We start from the raw sequence: 5,808 nt of genomic DNA, 5'->3' as shown, positions 1-5,808 counted from the left end.
TTTAGTCCTAAGTCATCTCAAAATTTCCCAGCACAAAACTATAAGATGTAAAGTATCTATCTTACTGTGTTGTCCCTATTCTAAAACATGTTTAAATAGCTGCCTGAAATAATTCAATTAACTGTAAGGTGAATTTAATTTGTTCTCCAGGACCTGGTTAGTAAAATTGCTGAGTGTTGGCTCTAAGGTCAGGTTGCCTGGGTTTCATTCCATCTCATCTGCCATTAACTTTGTGATGTTGTGCAAGGTATATGACTATTATAAGCCTCTTTTCCCTCTCTGTAAAACTGGCATAATAATAGGATCCCTCATGGAGTTGTTTTGAAGATTTAATGAATGATCCATGTGAAGTGCTTAGAAGAGTTTCAACTGCAAGAAACCACTAAATAAATGTCAGCGCTTGTCATTTTCACTCTTTGATTAGGTAGTCTTCTTGGCTTTGTACCTTTTATTCATCCTTAAAAGCTCAGATATAGATCAGCTTCACAAAGACTGGAAACATATATATTGTTTTATAATACATGCAACATCATATTAAAAAATCTCTTTAAGGATCTCTCAATCCCACTGAAGGGGCAGGGAATAAATCTACTTAATCTCCATGTCTCTTACACCCAGAAGCGTGTTAGTAAATTGAGGCGTATTTTTTTTTTCTTAATTTTCCTGAACAGAACTAAAATGATTCTATATTTCCTAGTCTTCAAGTTTCAAGACAAAAATAGAGCCTGGAAAGAATCACAAACATTTTGAAGTTCTTTTCTCACTCTGAAAGTTCCATCCTCTTTCAAGTCATTATGAAATAGAGGATATTACCTTTTCCTCTGAAAAATGGTGCTTTTAGATATTTTATGGTATCAGCCACTTTATCCATATGTATCATTATCTGGTGGCATTTTGTGCCACCACAGTTACCCAAAGCAGCAGCTGTGCTGCTGAAACCAATACTACTGCAAATACATTATGGAATCCACACTGATTTTTTTAATGTTTGATCTAGACAGTACCAATATTTCTCCCTAAAATGATAATATTTAATCTCCTTGCTTTTTCAAGTAAATGACACTGATATGTACTGACTGATTTCCTTGCTGCCTTTGACATGTGGCTATAATTAGCTATAGACTAATAGCAACAGAATTGATATATATATCAAAGTCGTATATCCCACTTCTATTGAAACTTGCCGATACTATTTCAGTTACTTTGAACTGATGAAGTCAAATGAAACTAGAAAATTCCTGTTCACTACTACGTGTGTGTGTATGTGTGTGTATGTGTGGCAACCCACGTGCCATCTCACACACTATGAATTATTGAAGACCGGGAAGAAAAGGAGAGAGAAGCAGGAAGCAATCATGTAAGATATTTATATTTAAAATTCTATCCATGTTCCTTGAGCCAAATTGAATTTTTTTACTACAAGAATCCACAGTTCTTTCTGCAAATATAGCATTGTTGGACCAACCCCCTTTCACACAGGTTCATGCTGTAATTCAGGATAAAGAGAAACTTTGCTCAGATAAGAAGCACTGATTAATAGAACACACATGATTAGAACTATCATACTTGGATCTCAGGCTCAATATTTAGCTAGAAATACAACACGGGAATTTAATGACATAGCTATTGTACAAATTCTAGTCACAAACTATGGTCTTTATTATTTGTGAGACACAAAGAAGGAAAGAACAAATCTGTACTGAGTTAACTTATATTTTTGGAAGAAAACGAATGTGTAAGAGGTAAAATTAAGAATTTAACGTTGTCTGAGATAAGACCTAAAATAATGAAAGCAGTAAATCGCATGGAACTTAAGAAGAAGTATATTTCTTTTCTTTTTTAAAAAAATATTTTATTTATTTATTCACAAGATATATATATATATGTCTCTCTCTCTATATATATATATATATATAGAGAGAGAGAGAGAGAGAGAGGCAGAGACACAGGCAGAGGGAGAAGCAGGCTTCATGCAGGGAGCCCGATGTGGGACTCCATCCTGGGTCTCCAGGATCACACCCTGGGCTGAAGGTGGCTCTAAACCACTGGGCCACCGGGGCTGCCCAAGAAGAAGTATATTTCTGAAGAGCATGTATAAATGGTAGTAAGTAGTGTAATATGTTGTACTCATAAATTTAGGAAAATAGAGCATTTGTAATTGAGAAAATGCAGTTGTATTGAGCCTCTGAACTAATGCTATTCTTTTTTTTTTAATAGATTTTATTTATTTAATCATGAGAGTCACAGAGAGGCAGAGACTTAGACAGAGAGAGGAACAGGCTCCATGCAGGGAGCCTGATGTGAGACTGGATCCTGGGACTGTGGGATCACATCCTGAGCCAAAGGCAGATGTCCCTCAACCATTGAACCACCCAGGCGACCCATGAACTAATGCTCTCCTGTTCTGAACAGTCCAATGCATGGTCAAAAACGACCTTAATTTATACAAATCAGAAACATCCATATTTGGACTGAGAAGAGAAAATACTTATACTTTCAAATAAATATACATATTTCTAGTTAACAATCATATCATTCTAAGTATTTGGGGGAAAAGTTCAGAATAAGTTAAAATTCACAAATTGTTTTCTGGTATAACAATTTTCAGACATACTCAGATATACTTTAATAGGAAGTGTTTCCAACTCATTCTAACTCAATAAGTTTTTCATTTGCAAATAAATTTGAGTCCTTTCAGCCTTGACTTAAATTGTAGATAAAATAGTTTTGTGCAACATAGAATAAAAGGCTTTTAAGAGGCTTAGAACATTTATAGATAGAAAATAGCTCATGCAAAGCATTGCGATGAGATAAGTGTAAAGAATTCAGAACCATACAGATTAATTTTCCCTTAAAATACAAATTGAATATGGAACTATGAGAAAAGCTACTTGGGAGAATAAAAGTAGATCACAAAATATTTTAAAAAGTATTTTCAAATATTACCCACGTATTGCTTTTAATGAGATAACTTAAGTGGACTTACCTAAGCATGTACTGTGTTTTAACTTCTAGTGCTGACTGTCAAATGATCATTTTTTAATGGTATAATGGTATAATGTTTCTTAAATAATTACAATTGATCCTGAAAATTTTGTTATTGCCTCCAACTTGCGTAAGTATTCCCCAAAAGCTTTGATTATTTTCAAAATATGTAGGTACAAAGACTAAGTGAAGACAGAACAAACACATTATAGAAAGCAATATGCTAAGATGGTCTATTCCTGATTAATAAAGGCATAGTGGCAGCCCCTTGTATCTTGCTCTGTTGACTATTTCTTCTTTTATATAGCCCATTGTCTCCTTAAAATTCGCCCTTACAGTAAATATACTCAGTTTCCTTAATATCAGTGAAAACATATGCTCCAGCAGATGCACCGCTTAGCTATGTTTCAAAATCCTGAAAGAGTCAGCCACAGTTGTTGTCTATACTTTCTCCTTATTCTAATTCAATTATGCTTTGGCTCCATACTCTCCTCCTAAATTTACATTTAAGAATAATTTTGGGGTACCTGGGAGGCTCAGTCAGTTAAGTAAGCATCCAACTCTTGGTTTCCACCCAGGTCATGATCTCAAGGTCCTGGGATAGAGCCCCAAGTTGGGCTCCCTGTTCAGCAGGGAATCTGCGTGCCCCCCTCTCTCTCTGCCTCTCCTGCCAATTGTGCCTGCTTTCTCTCAAATACATAAGTAAGGTCTTAAAAAAAATAAAATACATTTATTTGGGAGCCACTAAAAGAATTCCTTTTGCCTTGAATTCTGAAAATATTCAGTATTGAATTATTTTTCTAGAAATGCAGCAGTTAATGAATTTAGATAATTATTTTAGAAGCCTTTCTTTAAAAACAAATCTGTAGCAGGCTTAGTTAAGTTTTACTATGAACTTTTTGTTTTGCTATACTGTTTGAATTTGATCATTACATGGCAGGTACACTTTGAGATAGACATTTTGTTTATCTAAAAACAAGGCACAAGCAAATATAAAATAATTGAAAAAGTGGATTTGGATATAGTCATGGATTTTTATGCATAAATATTGGTGACCATATGAGGTAAATCAAGTGATTGATTTTTTCTATACATTTCATTTATTGGGAACTGACTCTAAATTTTGTTCCTATGCTAATTAACTCAATTACTCAGCTCTTCTTAAAAGAAAATCAAATGAAAATAGACACAAAGAAAATAAAAATATACAAAAATGAATGACTAAAATCTCTGTAGCAGAAAACTTGTTCAGCAGTTCCACAAACATGATTGCCTCCTTTCTACCTCAAGCACACAGAAGTACTAGATTACAACATAATGGTTAAAAGAGCAGTAAAATAAAAAGAATAATATCTTGCTGTAAAAATAAAACCATACAAGTTATAGAAAAAAGAAGTAAAGTTGATTAGTTATTGATCAGAAATTGATTAGAAATCACTGAGCATGTAGACTCATTTATGAACATAGAACAGCTGTTCAAAAGCTCAGTTACATTCTTCATTTTGACTTTGAATTTTGAGAAAGTCTTAATTTTTTTTTCAAAATGACCTCTACCCTTATATTTTATTAAAAGAGCAAACATCATGAATTAACCCAGCAGCTTACGTGGATTGCAAAAATAACATGATTCAATGTGAAAACAAGAAACTGTCTACACATCTCTGAGTAGTAAATTGTATCATACAATGCATACGGGAGTCATACTGAGCAACAGACTCTCATACAGCACAAAAAGTATTTTAATTATGTTTAAAATCCAAATTTGTCTTTAAAATGACTCATAGAAAGGATTCTCAAGTCAAAATGAACATTCCAATTAGGCAAGCATCAGGAAGCTACATTTCAGCTATTTAATACACAAAGAGAGATCGTTTCACCAGTCAGTTCCTTCTAATGTCTCCATTCTGGAATCGTACAGATTCCTGGGCCTCCCTAACACTCCCCATTCCACCACTTCTTCAGATCATGAAAACTAAGAACACCAGAAATCTTGCTGGCCACCAGAAATCTGTTGATATGATGTTGTACAAACCATACATTATGTTGGTTGACCATCTGCAGTTATTAAACCAGGTGGTAACTGGTTGGGAAATGTTTCCTATGTAAGTTCTTTGCTTTGTCCATCTGTAGCTATGATTGTTCCCCCAATCCTTTTGTCTCCTTTTATAACCTCTCTGAATTCCTGAAGGTATAGTTTCAGAGGTTCTACAAGATTATGGAAGCCTCAGATGTGGCAGAAAGAATATCTTCTCCATGGAATGTCCTCCATTTCTCTTGATGGCATCTTTCACTTGCTTCAGATGTTATAAAGCTGATTAATTCATTTATATTCCTGAACGCGTTCTTCGGCATCTTTTGTAATCTTTCCCGTTTGAGGTATGGCATTTTTCATCATTTTTCTACATTTGGAATTGGAAGATATGTATCTTGTTCTCTGAAACTTTCTCTTGAACCATTTATATCTTCATGATCATTCATGCTGTCCAGAGTATCATCATGAGGCTGTATAACATACTGACTTCCTCCAACATAGTCTGCAGGAATGTGTGGTTGAGAAGCATGTGCCGTAGCACAGTCATCATCCATCTCCAATTGGTTGGCTCCCATCTTCAATCAGCTGTTTGGCTGGACAGAAAATGTCTGCAAAGGAACCAGTCCTGATGTGGGACTCCCAACTCTTACTTTGTTTCATATGCTGTTTTTTTTTTTTTTTTTTTTGAGGAGTAGTGAGAAGAATAGTCTAAAAATATGAGGAACAATTCCAAATTGATAAATTATTTGATGTATCATTTGAAGCGAAATCATTTAAACTAAAATAAGTAA

At 34.4% G+C, this 5,808-nt stretch overlaps 1 pseudogene; it reads right to left on the bottom strand.

Moving 5' to 3' along the window:
• Positions 1-5,083: 5,083 nt before the first annotated feature.
• LOC140631442 (nuclear transcription factor Y subunit beta pseudogene) lies at positions 5,084-5,592 on the bottom strand (annotated as a pseudogene).
• Between the last annotated feature and the right edge of the window lie 216 nt (positions 5,593-5,808).

The sequence above is a fragment of the Canis lupus genome, chromosome 4 (assembly GCF_048164855.1).
Source record: "Canis lupus baileyi chromosome 4, mCanLup2.hap1, whole genome shotgun sequence".
NCBI lineage: Eukaryota > Metazoa > Chordata > Mammalia > Carnivora > Canidae > Canis > Canis lupus.
The sequence above is the reverse complement of the archived record's forward strand: the minus strand, read 5'-3'. Positions and strand labels throughout refer to the sequence as shown.